We start from the raw sequence: 23,805 nt of genomic DNA, 5'->3' as shown, positions 1-23,805 counted from the left end.
AGATATGTAAATACGGGGTTTCGGTACCATTTCTTGCGCATTACGGTTCGAACACTCGAACACCTCTACGGATTCTCCTGCATAGTGGCAGATATGTAAATACGGGGTTTCGGTACCATTTCTTGCGCATTACGGTTCGAACACTCGAACACCTATGCGGATTCTTCTGCACAGTGGCAGATATGTAAATACGGGGTTGCCGTACCATTTCTTGCGCATTACGGTTCGAACACTCGAACACCTATACGGATTCTTCGGCACAGTGGCAGATATGTAAATACGGGGTTTCCGTACCATTTCTTGCACATTACAGTTCGAACACTCGAACACCTATACGGATTCTCCTGCATAGTGGCAGATATGTAAATACGGGGTTTCGGTACCATTTCTTGCGCATTACGGTTCGAACACTCGAACACCTGTACGGATTCTCCTGCACAGTGGCAGATATGTAAATACGGGGTTTCCGTACCATTTCTTGCGCATTACGGTTCGAACACTCGAACACCTATACGGATTCTCCTGCACAGTGGCAGATATTGAAATACGGGGTTTCCGTACCATTTCTTGCGCATTACGGTTCGAACACTCGAACACCTATACGGATTCTCCTGCACAGTGGCAGATATATAAATACGGGGTTTCGGTACCATTTCTTGCGCATTACGGTTCGAACACCCGAACACCTATACGGATTCTCCTGCATAGTGGCAGATATGTAAATACGGGGTTTCGGAACCATTTCTTGCGCATTACGGTTCGAACACTCGAACACCTGTACGGATTCTCCTGCACAGTGGCAGATATGTAAATACGGGGTTTACGTACCATTTCTTGCGCATTACGGTTCGAACACTCGAACACCTATGCGGATTCTTCTGCACAGTGGCAGATTTGTAAATACGGGGTTTTCGTACCATTTCTTGCGCATTACGGTTCGAACACTCGAACACCTATACGGATTCTCCTGCACAGTGGCAGATATGTAAATACGGGGTTTGCGTACCATTTCTTGCGCATTACGGTTCGAACACTCGAACACCTATACGGATTCTCCTGCATAGTGGCAGATATGTAAATACGGGGTTTCGGTACCATTTCTTGCGCATTACGGTTCGAACACTCGAACACCTGTACGGATTCTCCTGCACAGTGGCAGATATGTAAATACGGGGTTTACGTACCATTTCTTGCGCATTACGGTTCGAACACTCGAACACCTTTGCGGATTCTTCTGCACAGTGGCAGATATGTAAATACGGGGTTTCCGTACCATTTCTTGCGCATTACAGTTCGAACACTCGAACACCTATACGGATTCTTCTGCACAGTGGCAGATATGTAAATACGGGGTTTCCGTACCATTTCTTGCGCATTACGGTTCGAACACTCGAACACCTATACGGATTCTCCTGCACAGTGGCAGATATGTAAATACGGGGTTTCGGTACCATTTCTTGCGCATTACGGTTCGAACACTCGAACACCTATACGGATTCTCCTGCATAGTGGCAGATATGTAAATACGGGGTTTCGGTACCATTTCTTGCGCATTACGGTTCGAACACTCGAACACCTATGCGGATTCTTCTGCACAGTGGCAGATATGTAAATACGGGGTTTTCGTACCATTTCTTGCGCATTACGGTTCGAACACTCGAACACCTATACGGATTCTCCTGCATAGTGGCAGATATGTAAATACGGGGTTTCGGTACCATTTATTGCGCATTACGGTTCGAACACTCGAACACCTGTACGGATTCTCCTGCACAGTGGCAGATATGTAAATACGGGGTTTACGTACCATTTCTTGCGCATTACGGTTCGAACACTCGAACACCTATGCGGATTCTTCTGCACAGTGGCAGATATGTAAATACGGGGTTTCCGTACCATTTCTTGCGCATTACAGTTCGAACACTCGAACACCTATACGGATTCTTCTACACAGTGGCAGATATGTAAATACGGGGTTTCCGTACCATTTCTTGCGCATTACGGTTCGAACACTCGAACACCTATACGGATTCTCCTGCACAGTGGCAGATATGTAAATACGGGGTTTCCGTACCATTTCTTGCGCATTACGGTTCGAACACTCGAACACCTATACGGATTCTCCTGCATAGTGGCAGATATGTAAATACGGGGTTTCGGTACCATTTCTTGCGCATTACGGTTCGAACACTCGAACACCTGTACGGATTCTCCTGCACAGTGGCAGATATGTAAATACGGGGTTTCCGTACCATTTCTTGCGCATTACGGTTCGAACACTCGAACACCTATACGGATTCTCCTGCACAGTGGCAGATATTGAAATACGGGGTTTCCGTACCATTTCTTGCGCATTACGGTTCGAACACTCGAACACCTATACGGATTCTCCTGCACAGTGGCAGATATATAAATACGGGGTTTCGGTACCATTTCTTGCGCATTACGGTTCGAACACTCGAACACCTATACGGATTCTCCTGCATAGTGGCAGATATGTAAATACGGGGTTTCGGAACCATTTCTTGCGCATTACGGTTCGAACACTCGAACACCTGTACGGATTCTCCTGCACAGTGGCAGATATGTAAATACGGGGTTTACGTACCATTTCTTGCGCATTACGGTTCGAACACTCGAACACCTATGCGGATTCTTCTGCACAGTGGCAGATATGTAAATACGGGGTTTTCGTACCATTTCTTGCGCATTACGGTTCGAACACTCGAACACCTATACGGATTCTCCTGCACAGTGGCAGATATGTAAATACGGGGTTTGCGTACCATTTCTTGCGCATTACGGTTCGAACACTCGAACACCTATACGGATTCTCCTGCATAGTGGCAGATATGTAAATACGGGGTTTCGGTACCATTTCTTGCGCATTACGGTTCGAACACTCGAACACCTGTACGGATTCTCCTGCACAGTGGCAGATATGTAAATACGGGGTTTACGTACCATTTCTTGCGCATTACGGTTCGAACACTCGAACACCTTTGCGGATTCTTCTGCACAGTGGTAGATATGTAAATACGGGGTTTCCGTACCATTTCTTGCGCATTACAGTTCGAACACTCGAACACCTATACGGATTCTTCTGCACAGTGGCAGATATGTAAATACGGGGTTTCCGTACCATTTCTTGCGCATTACGGTTCGAACACTCGAACACCTATACGGATTCTCCTGCACAGTGGCAGATATGTAAATACGGGGTTTCCGTACCATTTCTTGCGCATTACGGTTCGAACACTCGAACACCTATGCGGATTCTCCTGCACAGTGGCAGATATGTAAATACGGGGTTTCCGTACCATTTCTTGCGCATTACGGTTCGAACACTCGAACACCTATACGGATTCTCCTGCATAGTGGCAGATATGTAAATACGGGGTTTTGGTACCATTTCTTGCGCATTACGGTTCGAACACTCGAACAGCTGTACGGATTCTCCTGCACAGTGGCAGATATGTAAATACGGGGTTTCCGTACCATTTCTTGCGCATTACGGTTCGAACACTCGAACACCTGTACGGATTCTCCTGCACAGTGGCAGATATGTAAATACGGGGTTTACGTACCATTTCTTGCGCATTACGGTTCGAACACTCGAACACCTATACGGATTCTCCTGCAGAGTGGCAGATATGTAAATACGGGGTTTCGGTACCATTTCTTGCGCATTACGGTTCGAACACTCGAACACCTGTACGGATTCTCCTGCACAGTGGCAGATATGTAAATACGGGGTTTACGTACCATTTCTTGCGCATCATGGTTCGAACACTCGAACACCTCTACGGATTCTTCTGCACAGTGGCAGATATGTAAATACGGGGTTTCCGTACCATTTCTTGCGCATTACAGTTCGAACACTCGAACACCTATACGGATTCTCCTGCACAGTGGCAGATATGTAAATACGGGGTTTCCGTACCATTTCTTGCGCATTACGGTTCGAACACTCGAACACCTATACGGATTCTCCTGCACAGTGGCAGATATGTAAATACGGGGTTTCGGTACCATTTCTTGCGCATTACGGTTCGAACACTCGAACACCTCTACGGATTCTCCTGCACAGTGGCAGATATGTAAATACGGGGTTTACGTACCATTTCTTGCGCATTACGGTTCGAACACTCGAACACCTATGCGGATTCTTCTGCACAGTGGCAGATATGTAAATACGGGGTTTCCGTACCATTTCTTGCGCATTACAGTTCGAACACTCGAACACCTATACGGATTCTTCTACACAGTGGCAGATATGTAAATACGGGGTTTCCGTACCATTTCTTGCGCATTACGGTTCGAACACTCGAACACCTATACGGATTCTCCTGCACAGTGGCAGATATGTAAATACGGGGTTTCCGTACCATTTCTTGCGCATTACGGTTCGAACACTCGAACACCTATACGGATTCTCCTGCATAGTGGCAGATATGTAAATACGGGGTTTCGGTACCATTTCTTGCGCATTACGGTTCGAACACTCGAACACCTGTACGGATTCTCCTGCACAGTGGCAGATATGTAAATACGGGGTTTCCGTACCATTTCTTGCGCATTACGGTTCGAACACTCGAACACCTATACGGATTCTCCTGCACAGTGGCAGATATTGAAATACGGGGTTTCCGTACCATTTCTTGCGCATTACGGTTCGAACACTCGAACACCTATACGGATTCTCCTGCACAGTGGCAGATATATAAATACGGGGTTTCGGTACCATTTCTTGCGCATTACGGTTCGAACACTCGAACACCTATACGGATTCTCCTGCATAGTGGCAGATATGTAAATACGGGGTTTCGGAACCATTTCTTGCGCATTACGGTTCGAACACTCGAACACCTGTACGGATTCTCCTGCACAGTGGCAGATATGTAAATACGGGGTTTACGTACCATTTCTTGCGCATTACGGTTCGAACACTCGAACACCTATGCGGATTCTTCTGCACAGTGGCAGATATGTAAATACGGGGTTTTCGTACCATTTCTTGCGCATTACGGTTCGAACACTCGAACACCTATACGGATTCTCCTGCACAGTGGCAGATATGTAAATACGGGGTTTGCGTACCATTTCTTGCGCATTACGGTTCGAACACTCGAACACCTATACGGATTCTCCTGCATAGTGGCAGATATGTAAATACGGGGTTTCGGTACCATTTCTTGCGCATTACGGTTCGAACACTCGAACACCTGTACGGATTCTCCTGCACAGTGGCAGATATGTAAATACGGGGTTTACGTACCATTTCTTGCGCATTACGGTTCGAACACTCGAACACCTTTGCGGATTCTTCTGCACAGTGGCAGATATGTAAATACGGGGTTTCCGTACCATTTCTTGCGCATTACAGTTCGAACACTCGAACACCTATACGGATTCTTCTGCACAGTGGCAGATATGTAAATACGGGGTTTCCGTACCATTTCTTGCGCATTACGGTTCGAACACTCGAACACCTATACGGATTCTCCTGCACAGTGGCAGATATGTAAATACGGGGTTTCCGTACCATTTCTTGCGCATTACGGTTCGAACACTCGAACACCTATGCGGATTCTTCTGCACAGTGGCAGATATGTAAATACGGGGTTTCCGTACCATTTCTTGCGCATTACGGTTCGAACACTCGAACACCTATACGGATTCTCCTGCATAATGGCAGATATGTAAATACGGGGTTTCGGTACCATTTCTTGCGCATTACGGTTCGAACACTCGAACAGCTGTACGGATTCTCCTGCACAGTGGCAGATATGTAAATACGGGGTTTCCGTACCATTTCTTGCGCATTACGGTTCGAACACTCGAACACCTGTACGGATTCTCCTGCACAGTGGCAGATATGTAAATACGGGGTTTACGTACCATTTCTTGCGCATTACGGTTCGAACACTCGAACACCTATGCGGATTCTTCTGCACAGTGGCAGATATGTAAATACGGGGTTTTCGTACCATTTCTTGCGCATTACGGTTCGAACACTCGAACACCTATACGGATTCTCCTGCACAGTGGCAGATATGTAAATACGGGGTTTGCGTACCATTTCTTGCGCATTACGGTTCGAACACTCGAACACCTATACGGATTCTCCTGCATAGTGGCAGATATGTAAATACGGGGTTTCGGTACCATTTCTTGCGCATTACGGTTCGAACACTCGAACACCTGTACGGATTCTCCTGCACAGTGGCAGATATGTAAATACGGGGTTTACGTACCATTTCTTGCGCATTACGGTTCGAACACTCGAACACCTTTGCGGATTCTTCTGCACAGTGGTAGATATGTAAATACGGGGTTTCCGTACCATTTCTTGCGCATTACAGTTCGAACACTCGAACACCTATACGGATTCTTCTGCACAGTGGCAGATATGTAAATACGGGGTTTCCGTACCATTTCTTGCGCATTACGGTTCGAACACTCGAACACCTATACGGATTCTCCTGCACAGTGGCAGATATGTAAATACGGGGTTTCCGTACCATTTCTTGCGCATTACGGTTCGAACACTCGAACACCTATGCGGATTCTCCTGCACAGTGGCAGATATGTAAATACGGGGTTTCCGTACCATTTCTTGCGCATTACGGTTCGAACACTCGAACACCTATACGGATTCTCCTGCATAGTGGCAGATATGTAAATACGGGGTTTTGGTACCATTTCTTGCGCATTACGGTTCGAACACTCGAACAGCTGTACGGATTCTCCTGCACAGTGGCAGATATGTAAATACGGGGTTTCCGTACCATTTCTTGCGCATTACGGTTCGAACACTCGAACACCTGTACGGATTCTCCTGCACAGTGGCAGATATGTAAATACGGGGTTTACGTACCATTTCTTGCGCATTACGGTTCGAACACTCGAACACCTATACGGATTCTCCTGCAGAGTGGCAGATATGTAAATACGGGGTTTCGGTACCATTTCTTGCGCATTACGGTTCGAACACTCGAACACCTGTACGGATTCTCCTGCACAGTGGCAGATATGTAAATACGGGGTTTACGTACCATTTCTTGCGCATCATGGTTCGAACACTCGAACACCTCTACGGATTCTTCTGCACAGTGGCAGATATGTAAATACGGGGTTTCCGTACCATTTCTTGCGCATTACAGTTCGAACACTCGAACACCTATACGGATTCTCCTGCACAGTGGCAGATATGTAAATACGGGGTTTCCGTACCATTTCTTGCGCATTACGGTTCGAACACTCGAACACCTATACGGATTCTCCTGCACAGTGGCAGATATGTAAATACGGGGTTTCGGTACCATTTCTTGCGCATTACGGTTCGAACACTCGAACACCTCTACGGATTCTCCTGCACAGTGGCAGATATGTAAATACGGGGTTTACGTACCATTTCTTGCGCATTACGGTTCGAACACTCGAACACCTATGCGGATTCTTCTGCACAGTGGCAGATATGTAAATACGGGGTTTCCGTACCATTTCTTGCGCATTACAGTTCGAACACTCGAACACCTATACGGATTCTTCTACACAGTGGCAGATATGTAAATACGGGGTTTCCGTACCATTTCTTGCGCATTACGGTTCGAACACTCGAACACCTATACGGATTCTCCTGCACAGTGGCAGATATGTAAATACGGGGTTTCCGTACCATTTCTTGCGCATTACGGTTCGAACACTCGAACACCTATACGGATTCTCCTGCAGAGTGGCAGATATGTAAATACGGGGTTTCGGTACCATTTCTTGCGCATTACGGTTCGAACACTCGAACACCTGTACGGATTCTCCTGCACAGTGGCAGATATGTAAATACGGGGTTTCCGTACCATTTCTTGCGCATTACGGTTCGAACACTCGAACACCTATACGGATTCTCCTGCACAGTGGCAGATATTGAAATACGGGGTTTCCGTACCATTTCTTGCGCATTACGGTTCGAACACTCGAACACCTATACGGATTCTCCTGCACAGTGGCAGATATATAAATACGGGGTTTCGGTACCATTTCTTGCGCATTACGGTTCGAACACTCGAACACCTATACGGATTCTCCTGCATAGTGGCAGATATGTAAATACGGGGTTTCGGAACCATTTCTTGCGCATTACGGTTCGAACACTCGAACACCTGTACGGATTCTCCTGCACAGTGGCAGATATGTAAATACGGGGTTTACGTACCATTTCTTGCGCATTACGGTTCGAACACTCGAACACCTATGCGGATTCTTCTGCACAGTGGCAGATATGTAAATACGGGGTTTTCGTACCATTTCTTGCGCATTACGGTTCGAACACTCGAACACCTATACGGATTCTCCTGCACAGTGGCAGATATGTAAATACGGGGTTTGCGTACCATTTCTTGCGCATTACGGTTCGAACACTCGAACACCTATACGGATTCTCCTGCATAGTGGCAGATATGTAAATACGGGGTTTCGGTACCATTTCTTGCGCATTACGGTTCGAACACTCGAACACCTGTACGGATTCTCCTGCACAGTGGCAGATATGTAAATACGGGGTTTACGTACCATTTCTTGCGCATTACGGTTCGAACACTCGAACACCTTTGCGGATTCTTCTGCACAGTGGCAGATATGTAAATACGGGGTTTCCGTACCATTTCTTGCGCATTACAGTTCGAACACTCGAACACCTATACGGATTCTTCTGCACAGTGGCAGATATGTAAATACGGGGTTTCCGTACCATTTCTTGCGCATTACGGTTCGAACACTCGAACACCTATACGGATTCTCCTGCACAGTGGCAGATATGTAAATACGGGGTTTCCGTACCATTTCTTGCGCATTACGGTTCGAACACTCGAACACCTATGCGGATTCTTCTGCACAGTGGCAGATATGTAAATACGGGGTTTCCGTACCATTTCTTGCGCATTACGGTTCGAACACTCGAACACCTATACGGATTCTCCTGCATAATGGCAGATATGTAAATACGGGGTTTCGGTACCATTTCTTGCGCATTACGGTTCGAACACTCGAACAGCTGTACGGATTCTCCTGCACAGTGGCAGATATGTAAATACGGGGTTTCCGTACCATTTCTTGCGCATTACGGTTCGAACACTCGAACACCTGTACGGATTCTCCTGCACAGTGGCAGATATGTAAATACGGGGTTTACGTACCATTTCTTGCGCATTACGGTTCGAACACTCGAACACCTATACGGATTCTCCTGCATAGTGGCAGATATGTAAATACGGGGTTTCGGTACCATTTCTTGCGCATTACGGTTCGAACACTCGAACACCTGTACGGATTCTCCTGCACAGTGGCAGATATGTAAATACGGGGTTTACGTACCATTTCTTGCGCATTATGGTTCGAACACTCGAACACCTCTACGGATTCTTCTGCACAGTGGCAGATATGTAAATACGGGGTTTCCGTACCATTTCTTGCGCATTACAGTTCGAACACTCGAACACCTATACGGATTCTCCTGCACAGTGGCAGATATGTAAATACGGGGTTTCCGTACCATTTCTTGCGCATTACGGTTCGAACACTCGAACACCTATACGGATTCTCCTGCACAGTGGCAGATATGTAAATACGGGGTTTCGGTACCATTTCTTGCGCATTACGGTTCGAACACTCGAACACCTCTACGGATTCTCCTGCATAGTGGCAGATATGTAAATACGGGGTTTCGGTACCATTTCTTGCGCATTACGGTTCGAACACTCGAACACCTATGCGGATTCTTCTGCACAGTGGCAGATATGTAAATACGGGGTTGCCGTACCATTTCTTGCGCATTACGGTTCGAACACTCGAACACCTATACGGATTCTTCGGCACAGTGGCAGATATGTAAATACGGGGTTTCCGTACCATTTCTTGCACATTACAGTTCGAACACTCGAACACCTATACGGATTCTTCTACACAGTGGCGGATATGTAAATACGGGGTTTCCGTACCATTTCTTGCGCATTACGGTTCGAACACTCGAACACCTATACGGATTCTCCTGCACAGTGGCAGATATGTAAATACGGGGTTTCCGTACCATTTCTTGCGCATTACGGTTCGAACACTCGAACACCTATACGGATTTTCCTGCATAGTGGCAGATATGTAAATACGGGGTTTCGGTACCATTTCTTGCGCATTACGGTTCGAACACTCGAACACTTGTACGGATTCTCCTGCACAGTGGCAGATATGTAAATACGGGGTTTACGTACCATTTTTTGCGCATTACGGTTCGAACACTCGAACACCTCTGCGGATTCGTCTGCACAGTGGCAGATATGTAAATACGGGGTTTCCGTACCATTTCTTGCGCATTACAGTTCAAACACTCGAACACCTATACGGATTCTCCTGCACAGTGGCAGATATGTAAATACGGGGTTTCCGTACCATTTCTTGCGCATTACGGTTCCAACACTCGAACACCTGTACGGATGCTCCTGCACAGTGGCAGATATGTAAATACGGGGTTTACGTACCATTTCTTGCGCATTACGGTTCGAACACTCGAACACCTATGCGGATTCTTCTGCACAGTGGCAGATATGTAAATACGGGGTTTCCGTACCATTTCTTGCGCATTACGGTTCGAACACTCGAACACCTATACGGATTCTCCTGCATAGTGGCAGATATGTAAATACGGGGTTTCCGTACCATTTCTTGCGCATTACGGTTCGAACACTCGAACACCTATACGGATTCTCCTGCATAGTGGCAGATATGTAAATACGGGGTTTCCGGACCATTTCTTGCGCATTACAGTTCGAACACTCGAACACCTATACGGATTCTCCTGCACAGTGGCAGATATGTAAATACGGGGTTTCCGTACCATTTCTTGCGCATTACGGTTCGAACACTCGAACACCTATACGGATTCTCCTGCACAGTGGCAGATATGTAAATACGGGGTTTACGTACCATTTCTTGCGCATTACGGTTCGAACACTCGAACACCTCTGCGGATTCTTCTGCACAGTGGCAGATATGTAAATACGGGGTTTCCGTACCATTTCTTGCGCATTACAGTTCGAACACTTGAACACCTATGCGGATTCTTCTGCACAGTGGCAGATATGTAAATACGGGGTTTCCGTACCATTTCTTGCGCATTACGGTTCAAACACTCGAACACCTATACGGATTCTCCTGCACAGTGGCAGATATGTAAATACGGGGTTTCCGTACCATTTCTTGCGCATTACGGTTCGAACACTCGAACACCTATACGGATTCTCCTGCACAGTGGCAGATATGTAAATACGGGGTTTCGGTACCATTTCTTGCGCATTACGGTTCGAACACTCGAACACCTATACGGATTCTCCTGCACAATGGCAGATATGTAAATACGGGGTTTCGGTACCATTTCTTGCGCATTACGGTTCGAACACTCGAACACCTATGCGGATTCTTCTGCACAGTGGCAGATATGTAAATACGGGGTTTCCGTACCATTTCTTGCGCATTACGGTTCGAACACTCGAACACCTATACGGATTCTCCTGCATAGTGGCAGATATGTAAATACGGGGTTTCGATACCATTTCTTGCGCATTACGGTTCGAACACTCGAACACCTGTACGGATTCTCCTGCACAGTGGCAGATATGTAAATACGGGGTTTACGTACCATTTCTTGCGCATTACGGTTCGAACACTCGAACACCTATGCGGATTCTTCTGCACAGTGGCAGATATGTAAATACGGGGTTTCCGTGCCATTTCTTGCGCATTACAGTTCGAACACTCGAACACCTATACGGATTCTTCTACACAGTGGCAGATATGTAAATACGGGGTTTCCGTACCATTTCTTGCGCATTACGGTTCGAACACTCGAACACCTATACGGATTCTCCTGCACAGTGGCAGATATGTAAATACGGGGTTTCCGTACCATTTCTTGCGCATTACGGTTCGAACACTCGAACACCTATACGGATTCTCCTGCATAGTGGCAGATATGTAAATACGGGGTTTCGGTACCATTTCTTGCGCATTACGGTTCGAACACTCGAACACCTGTACGGATTCTCCTGCACAGTGGCAGATATGTAAATACGGGGTTTACGTACCATTTTTTGCGCATTACGGTTCGAACACTCGAACACCTCTGCGGATTCTTCTGCACAGTGGCAGATATGTAAATACGGGGTTTCCGGACCATTTCTTGCGCATTACAGTTCGAACACTCGAACACCTATACGGATTCTCCTGCACAGTGGCAGATATGTAAATACGGGGTTTCCGTACCATTTCTTGCGCATTACGGTTCCAACACTCGAACACCTATACGGATTCTCCTGCACAGTGGCAGATATGTAAATACGGGGTTTCCGTACCATTTCTTGCGCATTACGGTTCGAACACTCGAACACCTATACGGATTCTCCTGCAGAGTGGCAGATATGTAAATACGGGATTTCGGTACCATTTCTTGCGCATTACGGTTCGAACACTCGAACACCTATACGGATTCTCCTGCACAGTGGCAGATATGTAAATACGGGGTTTCGGTACCATTTCTTGCGCATTACGGTTCGAACACTCGAACACCTCTACGGATTCTCCTGCAGAGTGGCAGATATGTAAATACGGGGTTTCGGTACCATTTCTTGCGCATTACGGTTCGAACACTCGAACACCTATGCGGATTCTTCTGCACAGTGGCAGATATGTAAATACGGGGTTGCCGTACCATTTCTTGCGCATTACGGTTCGAACACTCGAACACCTATACGGATTCTTCGGCACAGTGGCAGATATGTAAATACGGGGTTTCCGTACCATTTCTTGCACATTACAGTTCGAACACTCGAACACCTATACGGATTCTTCTACACAGTGGCGGATATGTAAATACGGGGTTTCCGTACCATTTCTTGCGCATTACGGTTCGAACACTCGAACACCTATACGGATTCTCCTGCACAGTGGCAGATATGTAAATACGGGGTTTCCGTACCATTTCTTGCGCATTACGGTTCGAACACTCGAACACCTATACGGATTCTCCTGCATAGTGGCAGATATGTAAATACGGGGTTTCGGTACCATTTCTTGCGCATTACGGTTCGAACACTCGAACACCTGTACGGATTCTCCTGCACAGTGGCAGATATGTAAATACGGGGTTTACGTACCATTTTTTGCGCATTACGGTTCGAACACTCGAACACCTCTGCGGATTCTTCTGCACAGTGGCAGATATGTAAATACGGGGTTTCCGTACCATTTCTTGCGCATTACAGTTCGAACACTCGAACACCTATACGGATTCTCCTGCACAGTGGCAGATATGTAAATACGGGGTTTCCGTACCATTTCTTGCGCATTACGGTTCGAACACTCGAACACCTGTACGGATTCTCCTGCACAGTGGCAGATATGTAAATACGGGGTTTACGTACCATTTCTTGCGCATTACGGTTCGAACACTCGAACACCTATGCGGATTCTTCTGCACAGTGGCAGATATGTAAATACGGGGTTTCCGTACCATTTCTTGCGCATTACGGTTCGAACACTCGAACACCTATACGGATTCTCCTGCATAGTGGCAGATATGTAAATACGGGGTTTCCGTACCATTTCTTGCGCATTACGGTTCGAACACTCGAACACCTGTACGGATTCTCCTGCACAGTGGCAGATATGTAAATACGGGGTTTACGTACCATTTCTTGCGCATTATGGTTCGAACACTCGAACACCTCTACGGATTCTTCTGCACAGTGGCAGATATGTAAATACGGGGTTTCCGTACCATTTCTTGCGCATTACAGTTCGAACACTCGAACACCTATACGGATTCTCCTGCACGGTGGCAGATATGTAAATACGGGGTTTCCGCACCATTTCTTGCGCATTACGGTTCCAACACTCGAACACCTATACGGATTCTACTGCACAGTGGCAGATATGTAAATACGGGGTTTCCGTACCATTTCTTGCGCATTACGGTTCGTACACTCGAACACCTATACGGATTCTCCTGCACAATGGCAGATATGTAAATACGGGGTTTCGGTACCATTTCTTGCGCATTACGGTTCGAACACTCGAACACCTATACGGATTCTCCTGCATAGTGGCAGATATGTAAATACGGGGTTTCGGTACCATTTCTTGCGCATTACGGTTCGAACACTCGAACACCTATGCGGATTCTTCTGCACAGTGGCAGATATGTAAATACGGGGTTTCCGTACCATTTCTTGCGCATTACGGTTCGAACACTCGAACACCTATACGGATTCTTCGGCACAGTGGCAGATATGTAAATACGGGGTTTCCGTACCATTTCTTGCACATTACAGTTCGAACACTCGAACACCTATACGGATTCTTCTACACAGTGGCGGATATGTAAATACGGGGTTTCCGTACCATTTCTTGCGCATTACGGTTCGAACACTCGAACACCTATACGGATTCTCTTCCACAGTGGCAGATATGTAAATACGGGGTTTCCATACCATTTCTTGCGCATTACGGTTCGAACACTCGAACACCTATACGGATTCTCCTGCATAGTGGCAGATATGTAAATACGGGGTTTCGGTACCATTTCTTGCGCATTACGGTTCGAACACTCGAACACCTGTACGGATTCTCCTGCACAGTGGCAGATATGTAAATACGGGGTTTACGTACCATTTCTTGCGCATTATGGTTCGAACACTCGAACACCTCTACGGATTCTTCTGCACAGTGGCAGATATGTAAATACGGGGTTTCCGTACCATTTCTTGCGCATTACAGTTCGAACACTCGAACACCTATACGGATTCTCCTGCACAGTGGCAGATATGTAAATACGGGGTTTCCGTACCATTTCTTGCGCATTACGGTTCCAACACTCGAACACCTATACGGATTCTCCTGCACAGTGGCAGATATGTAAATACGGGGTTTCCGTACCATTTCTTGCGCATTACGGTTCGAACACTCGAACACCTATACGGATTCTCCTGCACAATGGCAGATATGTAAATACGGGGTTTCGGTACCATTTCTTGCGCATTACGGTACGAACACTCGAACACCTATACGGATTCTCCTGCATAGTGGCAGATATGTAAATACGGGGTTTCGGTACCATTTCTTGCGCATTACGGTTCGAACACTCGAACACCTATGCGGATTCTTCTGCACAGTGGCAGATATGTAAATACGGGGTTTCCGTACCATTTCTTGCGCATTACGGTTCGAACACTCGAACACCTATACGGATTCTTCGGCACAGTGGCAGATATGTAAATACGGGGTTTCCGTACCATTTCTTGCACATTACAGTTCGATCACTCGAACACCTATACGGATTCTTCTACACAGTGGCGGATATGTAAATACGGGGTTTCCGTACCATTTCTTGCGCATTACGGTTCGAACACTCGAACACCTATACGGATTCTCTTCCACAGTGGCAGATATGTAAATACGGGGTTTCCGTACCATTTCTTGCGCATTACGGTTCGAACACTCGAACACCTATACGGATTCTCCTGCATAGTGGCAGATATGTAAATACGGGGTTTCGGTACCATTTCTTGCGCATTACGGTTCGAACACTCGAACACCTGTACGGATTCTCCTGCACAGTGGCAGATATGTAAATACGGGGTTTACGTACCATTTTTTGCGCATTACGGTTCGAACACTCGAACACCTCTGCGGATTCTTCTGCACAGTGGCAGATATGTAAATACGGGGTTTCCGTACCATTTCTTGCGCATTACAGTTCGAACACTCGAACACCTATACGGATTCTCCTGCACAGTGGCAGATATGTAAATACGGGGTTTCCGTACCATTTCTTGCGCATTACGGTTCCAACACTCGAACACCTGTACGGATTCTCCTGCACAGTGGCAGATATGTAAATACGGGGTTTACGTACCATTTCTTGCGCATTACGGTTCGAACACTCGAACACCTATGCGGATTCTTCTGCACAGTGGCAGATATGTAAATACGGGGTTTCCGTACCATTTCTTGCGCATTACGGTTTGAACACTCGAACACCTATACGGATTCTCCTGCATAGTGGCAGATATGTAAATACGGGGTTTCGGTACCATTTCTTGCGCATTACGGTTCGAACACTCGAACACCTGTACGGATTCTCCTGCACAGTGGCAGATATGTAAATACGGGATTTCGGTACCATTTCTGGCGCATTACGGTTCGAACACTCGAACACCTATACGGATTCTCCTGCACAGTGGCAGATATGTAAATACGGGGTTTCCGTACCATTTCTTGCGCATTACGGTTCGAACACTCGAACACCTGTACGGATTCTCCTGCACAGTGGCAGATATGTAAATACGGGGTTTACGAACCATTTCTTGCGCATTACGGTTCGAACACTCGAACACCTATACGGATTCTCCTGCACAGTGGCAGATATGTAAATACGGGATTTCGGTACCATTTCTTGCGCATTACGGTTCGAACACTCGAACACCTATACGGATTCTCCTGCACAGTGGCAGATATGTAAATACGGGGTTTCGGTACCATTTCTTGCGCATTACGGTTCGAACACTCGAACACCTATGCGGATTCTCCTGCACAGTGGCAGATATGTAAATACGGGGTTTCCGTACCATTTCTTGCGCATTACGGTTCGAACACTCGAACACCTATACGGATTCTCCTGCATAGTGGCAGATATGTAAATACGGGGTTTCGGTACCATTTCTTGCGCATTACGGTTCGAACACTCGAACACCTGTACGGATTCTCCTGCACAGTGGCAGATATGTAAATACGGGGTTTACGTACCATTTCTTGCGCATTACGGTTCGAACACTCGAACACCTATGCGGATTCTTCTGCACAGTGGCAGATACGTAAATACGGGGTTTCCGTACCATTTCTTGCGCATTACGGTTCGAACACTCGAACACCTATACGGATTCTCCTGCATAGTGGCAGATATGTAAATACGGGGTTTTGGTACCATTTCTTGCGCATTACGGTTCGAACACTCGAACAGCTGTACGGATTCTCCTGCACAGTGGCAGATATGTAAATACGGGGTTTCCGTACCATTTCTTGCGCATTACGGTTCGAACACTCGAACACCTGTACGGATTCTCCTGCACAGTGGCAGATATGTAAATACGGGGTTTACGTACCATTTCTTGCGCATTACGGTTCGAACACTCGAACACCTATACGGATTCTCCTACATAGTGGCAGATATGTAAATACGGGGTTTCGGTACCATTTCTTGCGCATTACGGTTCGAACACTCGAACACCTGTACGGATTCTCCTGCACAGTGGCAGATATGTAAATACGGGGTTTACGTACCATTTCTTGCGCATTATGGTTCGAACACTCGAACACCTCTACGGATTCTTCTGCACAGTGGCAGATATGTAAATACGGGGTTTCCGGACCATTTCTTGCGCATTACAGTTCGAACACTCGAACACCTATACGGATTCTCCTGCACAGTGGCAGATATGTAAATACGGGGTTTCCGTACCATTTCTTGCGCATTACGGTTCCAACACTCGAACACCTATACGGATTCTCCTGCACAGTGGCAGATATGTAAATACGGGGTTTCCGTACCATTTCTTGCGCATTACGGTTCGAACACTGGAACACCTATACGGATTCTCCTGCACAGTGGCAGATATGTAAATACGGGATTTCGGTACCATTTCTTGCGCATTACGGTTCGAACACTCGAACACCTATACGGATTCTCCTGCACAGTGGCAGATATGTAAATACGGGGTTTCGGTACCATTTCTTGCGCATTACGGTTCGAACACTCGAACACCTCTACGGATTCTCCTGCAGAGTGGCAGATATGTAAATACGGGGTTTCGGTACCATTTCTTGCGCATTACGGTTCGAACACTCGAACACCTATGCGGATTCTTCTGCACAGTGGCAGATATGTAAATACGGGGTTGCCGTACCATTTCTTGCGCATTACGGTTCGAACACTCGAACACCTATACGGTTCTTCGGCACAGTGGCAGATATGTAAATACGGGGTTTCCGTACCATTTCTTGCACATTACAGTTCGAACACTCGAACACCTATACGGATTCTTCTACACAGTGGCGGATATGTAAATACGGGGTTTCCGTACCATTTCTTGCGCATTACGGTTCGAACACTCGAACACCTATACGGATTCTCCTGCACAGTGGCAGATATGTAAATACGGGGTTTCCGTACCATTTCTTGCGCATTACGGTTCGAACACTCGAACACCTATACGGATTCTCCTGCATAGTGGCAGATATGTAAATACGGGGTTTCGGTACCATTTCTTGCGCATTACGGTTCGAACACTCGAACACCTGTACGGATTCTCCTGCACAGTGGCAGATATGTAAATACGGGGTTTACGTACCATTTTTTGCGCATTACGGTTCGAACACTCGAACACCTCTGCGGATTCTTCTGCACAGTGGCAGATATGTAAATACGGGGTTTCCGTACCATTTCTTGCGCATTACAGTTCGAACACTCGAACACCTATACGGATTCTCCTGCACAGTGGCAGATATGTAAATACGGGGTTTCCGTACCATTTCTTGCGCATTACGGTTCGAACACTCGAACACCTGTACGGATTCTCCTGCACAGTGGCAGATATGTAAATACGGGGTTTACGTACCATTTCTTGCGCATTACGGTTCGAACACTCGAACACCTATGCGGATTCTTCTGCACAGTGGCAGATATGTAAATACGGGGTTTCCGTACCATTTCTTGCGCATTACGGTTCGAACACTCGAACACCTATACGGATTCTCCTGCATAGTGGCAGATATGTAAATACGGGGTTTCCGTACCATTTCTTGCGCATTACGGTTCGAACACTCGAACACCTGTACGGATTCTCCTGCACAGTGGCAGATATGTAAATACGGGGTTTACGTACCATTTCTTGCGCATTATGGTTCGAACACTCGAACACCTCTACGGATTCTTCTGCACAGTGGCAGATATGTAAATACGGGGTTTCCGTACCATTTCTTGCGCATTACAGTTCGAACACTCGAACACCTATACGGATTCTCCTGCACGGTGGCAGATATGTAAATACGGGGTTTCCGTACCATTTCTTGCGCATTACGGTTCCAACACTCGAACACCTATACGGATTCTCCTGCACAGTGGCAGATATGTAAATACGGGGTTTCCGTACCATTTCTTGCGCATTACGGTTCGTACACTCGAACACCTATACGGATTCTCCTGCACAATGGCAGATATGTAAATACGGGGTTTCGGTACCATTTCTTGCGCATTACGGTTCGAACACTCGAACACCTATACGGATTCTCCTACATAGTGGCAGATATGTAAATACGGGGTTTCGGTACCATTTCTTGCGCATTACGGTTCGAACACTCGAACACCTATGCGGATTCTTCTGCACAGTGGCAGATATGTAAATACGGGGTTTCCGTACCATTTCTTGCGCATTACGGTTCGAACACTCGAACACCTATACGGATTCTTCGGCACAGTGGCAGATATGTAAATACGGGGTTTCCGTACCATTTCTTGCACATTACAGTTCGAACACTCGAACACCTATACGGATTCTTCTACACAGTGGCGGATATGTAAATACGGGGTTTCCGTACCATTTCTTGCGCATTACGGTTCGAACACTCGAACACCTATACGGATTCTCTTCCACAGTGGCAGATATGTAAATACGGGGTTTCCATACCATTTCTTGCGCATTACGGTTCGAACACTCGAACACCTATACGGATTCTCCTGCATAGTGGCAGATATGTAAATACGGGGTTTCGGTACCATTTCTTGCGCATTACGGTTCGAACACTCGAACACCTGTACGGATTCTCCTGCACAGTGGCAGATATGTAAATACGGGGTTTACGTACCATTTCTTGCGCATTATGGTTCGAACACTCGAACACCTCTACGGATTCTTCTGCACAGTGGCAGATATGTAAATACGGGGTTTCCGTACCATTTCTTGCGCATTACAGTTCGAACACTCGAACACCTATACGGATTCTCCTGCACAGTGGCAGATATGTAAATACGGGGTTTCCGTACCATTTCTTGCGCATTACGGTTCCAACACTCGAACACCTATACGGATTCTCCTGCACAGTGGCAGATATGTAAATACGGGGTTTCCGTACCATTTCTTGCGCATTACGGTTCGAACACTCGAACACCTATACGGATTCTCCGGCACAATGGCAGATATGTAAATACGGGGTTTCGGTACCATTTCTTGCGCATTACGGTTCGAACACTCGAACACCTATACGGATTCTCCTGCATAGTGGCAGATATGTAAATACGGGGTTTCGGTACCATTTCTTGCGCATTACGGTTCGAACACTCGAACACCTATACGGATTCTTCGGCACAGTGGCAGATATGTAAATACGGGGTTTCCGTACCATTTCTTGCACATTACAGTTCGAACACTCGAACACCTATACGGATTCTTCTACACAGTGGCGGATATGTAAATACGGGGTTTCCGTACCATTTCTTGCGCATTACGGTTCGAACACTCGAACACCTATACGGATTCTCCTGCACGGTGGCAGATATGTAAATACGGGGTTTCCGTACCATTTCTTGCGCATTACGGTTCCAACACTCGAACACCTATACGGATTCTCCTGCACAGTGGCAGATATGTAAATACGGGGTTTCCGTACCATTTCTTGCGCATTACGGTTCGTACACTCGAACACCTATACGGATTCTCCTGCACAATGGCAGATATGTAAATACGGGGTTTCGGTACCATTTCTTGCGCATTACGGTTCGAACACTCGAACACCTATACGGATTCTCCTACATAGTGGCAGATATGTAAATACGGGGTTTCGGTACCATTTCTTGCGCATTACGGTTCGAACACTCGAACACCTATGCGGATTCTTCTGCACAGTGGCAGATATGTAAATACGGGGTTTCCGTACCATTTCTTGCGCATTACGGTTCGAACACTCGAACACCTATACGGATTCTTCGGCACAGTGGCAGATATGTAAATACGGGGTTTCCGTACCATTTCTTGCACATTACAGTTCGAACACTCGAACACCTATACGGATTCTTCTACACAGTGGCGGATATGTAAATACGGGGTTTCCGTACCATTTCTTGCGCATTACGGTTCGAACACTCGAACACCTATACGGATTCTCTTCCACAGTGGCAGATATGTAAATACGGGGTTTCCATACCATTTCTTGCGCATTACGGTTCGAACACTCGAACACCTATACGGATTCTCCTGCATAGTGGCAGATATGTAAATACGGGGTTTCGGTACCATTTCTTGCGCATTACGGTTCGAACACTCGAACACCTGTACGGATTCTCCTGCACAGTGGCAGATATGTAAATACGGGGTTTACGTACCATTTCTTGCGCATTATGGTTCGAACACTCGAACACCTCTACGGATTCTTCTGCACAGTGGCAGATATGTAAATACGGGGTTTCCGTACCATTTCTTGCGCATTACAGTTCGAACACTCGAACACCTATACGGATTCTCCTGCACAGTGGCAGATATGTAAATACGGGGTTTCCGTACCATTTCTTGCGCATTACGGTTCCAACACTCGAACACCTATACGGATTCTCCTGCACAGTGGCAGATATGTAAATACGGGGTTTCCGTACCATTTCTTGCGCATTACGGTTCGAACACTCGAACACCTATACGGATTCTCCTGCACAATGGCAGATATGTAAATACGGGGTTTCGGTACCATTTCTTGCGCATTACGGTTCGAACACTCGAACACCTATACGGATTCTCCTGCATAGTGGCAGATATGTAAATACGGGGTTTCGGTACCATTTCTTGCGCATTACGGTTCGAACACTCGAACACCTATGCGGATTCTTCTGCACAGTGGCAGATATGTAAATACGGGGTTTCCGTACCATTTCTTGCGCATTACGGTTCGAACACTCGAACACCTATACGGATTCTTCGGCACAGTGGCAGATATGTAAATACGGGGTTTCCGTACCATTTCTTGCACATTACAGTTCGAACACTCGAACACCTATACGGATTCTTCTACACAGTGGCGGATATGTAAATACGGGGTTTCCGTACCATTTCTTGCGCATTACGGTTCGAACACTCGAACACCTATACGGATTCTCTTCCACAGTGGCAGATATGTAAATACGGGGTTTCCGTACCATTTCTTGCGCATTACGGTTCGAACACTCGAACACCTATACGGATTCTCCTGCATAGTGGCAGATATGTAAATACGGGGTTTCGGTACCATTTCTTGCGCATTACGGTTCGAACACTCGAACACCTGTACGGATTCTCCTGCACAGTGGCAGATATGTAAATACGGGGTTTACGTACCATTTTTTGCGCATTACGGTTCGAACACTCGAACACCTCTGCGGATTCTTCTGCACAGTGGCAGATATGTAAATACGGGGTTTCCGTACTATTTCTTGCGCATTACAGTTCGAACACTCGAACACCTATACGGATTCTCCTGCACAGTGGCAGATATGTAAATACGGGGTTTCCGTACCATTTCTTGCGCATTACGGTTCCAACACTCGAACACCTGTACGGATTCTCCTGCACAGTGGCAGATATGTAAATACGGGGTTTACGTACCATTTCTTGCGCATTACGGTTCGAACACTCGAACACCTATGCGGATTCTTCTGCACAGTGGCAGATATGTAAATACGGGGTTTCCGTACCATTTCTTGCGCATTACGGTTTGAACACTCGAACACCTATACGGATTCTCCTGCATAGTGGCAGATATGTAAATACGGGGTTTCGGTACCATTTCTTGCGCATTACGGTTCGAACACTCGAACACCTGTACGGATTCTCCTGCACAGTGGCAGATATGTAAATACGGGATTTCGGTACCATTTCTTGCGCATTACGGTTCGAACACTCGAACACCTATACGGATTCTCCTGCACAGTGGCAGATATGTAAATACGGGGTTTCCGTAACATTTCTTGCGCATTACGGTTCGAACACTCGAACACCTGTACGGATTCTCCTGCACAGTGGCAGATATGTAAATACGGGGTTTACGAACCATTTCTTGCGCATTACGGTTCGAACACTCGAACACCTATACGGATTCTCCAGCACAGTGGCAGATATGTAAATACGGGATTTCGGTACCATTTCTTGCGCATTACGGTTCGAACACTCGAACACCTATACGGATTCTCCTGCACAGTGGCAGATATCTAAATACGGGGTTTCGGTACCATTTCTTGCGCATTACGGTTCGAACACTCGAACACCTATGCGGATTCTCCTGCACAGTGGCAGATATGTAAATACGGGGTTTCCGTACCATTTCTTGCGCATTACGGTTCGAACACTCGAACACCTATACGGATTCTCCTGCATAGTGGCAGATATGTAAATACGGGGTTTCGGTACCATTTCTTGCGCATTACGGTTCGAACACTCGAACACCTGTACGGATTCTCCTGCACAGTGGCAGATATGTAAATACGGGGTTTACGTACCATTTCTTGCGCATTACGGTTCGAACACTCGAACACCTATGCGGATTCTTCTGCACAGTGGCAGATACGTAAATACGGGGTTTCCGTACCATTTCTTGCGCATTACGGTTCGAACACTCGAACACCTATACGGATTCTCCTGCATAGTGGCAGATATGTAAATACGGGGTTTTGGTACCATTTCTTGCGCATTA

The sequence above is a fragment of the Camellia sinensis genome, unplaced genomic scaffold (genome assembly GCF_055761805.1).
Source record: "Camellia sinensis isolate YWXY unplaced genomic scaffold, ASM5576180v1 Unanchor14, whole genome shotgun sequence".
In the NCBI taxonomy this organism is placed as follows: Eukaryota; Viridiplantae; Streptophyta; class Magnoliopsida; order Ericales; family Theaceae; genus Camellia; species Camellia sinensis.
This window is presented reverse-complemented; position numbering follows the sequence as displayed.